We start from the raw sequence: 713 nt of genomic DNA, 5'->3' as shown, positions 1-713 counted from the left end.
GTGTGTGTGTGTGTGTGTGTGTGTGTGTGTGTGTGTGTGTGTGTGTGCGTGCGTGCGTGCGCGCGTGCGCGCGTGCAATAAGAACCGTTAACGTGAAGAGGGAAGGGAGGAAAAATCAAATTTTTATCATTCAGAGCTGAGTGTTTACGTGTAAAATATAATCTACATCGATATGTAGATAAATTATGTTTAACATGTCATGTAAACAATGAGTAATTTTATGGATCATCGCCGAATATTCATATATTTTGTCAGAAAAATCAGAAATTAATGTTTTCTTTGCAATTTTATTTTTATGTAGGCTGCATTCCGAAATTCACTGTCAGCAACTTTCAGTACTGAAAATCTATAGTATACGTGACGTAAAATATAGATTTGCAGTACTGATAGTGAATATCGGAATGCAGCCATAGTTACTATATTTTATATTGAATTTGGACACAACTTTTAAGACGCTACGAAAAATTATCAATGGTTTTGAAGATACGTGTGGAAGAAAACCAAAAAGTCTTTTTTTTGAAAAAAAAAAAAAAATTTTGTCGTGGTCAGCTGGATTCGAACCTGAGTCCTCGCGGTTACGAGTCTAGCACTTATGCGACTAGATATGCACCGTGGAATTTAAGGGTTAAACCTTAAGGGTCGACAGGAGTAACACTACCGACCTCTGTCGGGTTGCTTAGCTGCGAGTCCGTATTTTATTTATTATAAATTTT

Source organism: Temnothorax curvispinosus, unplaced genomic scaffold (genome assembly GCF_003070985.1).
Source record: "Temnothorax curvispinosus isolate PA1 unplaced genomic scaffold, ASM307098v1 QBEX01011890.1, whole genome shotgun sequence".
NCBI lineage: Eukaryota > Metazoa > Arthropoda > Insecta > Hymenoptera > Formicidae > Temnothorax > Temnothorax curvispinosus.
Note: the sequence above shows the minus strand (reverse complement) of the source record.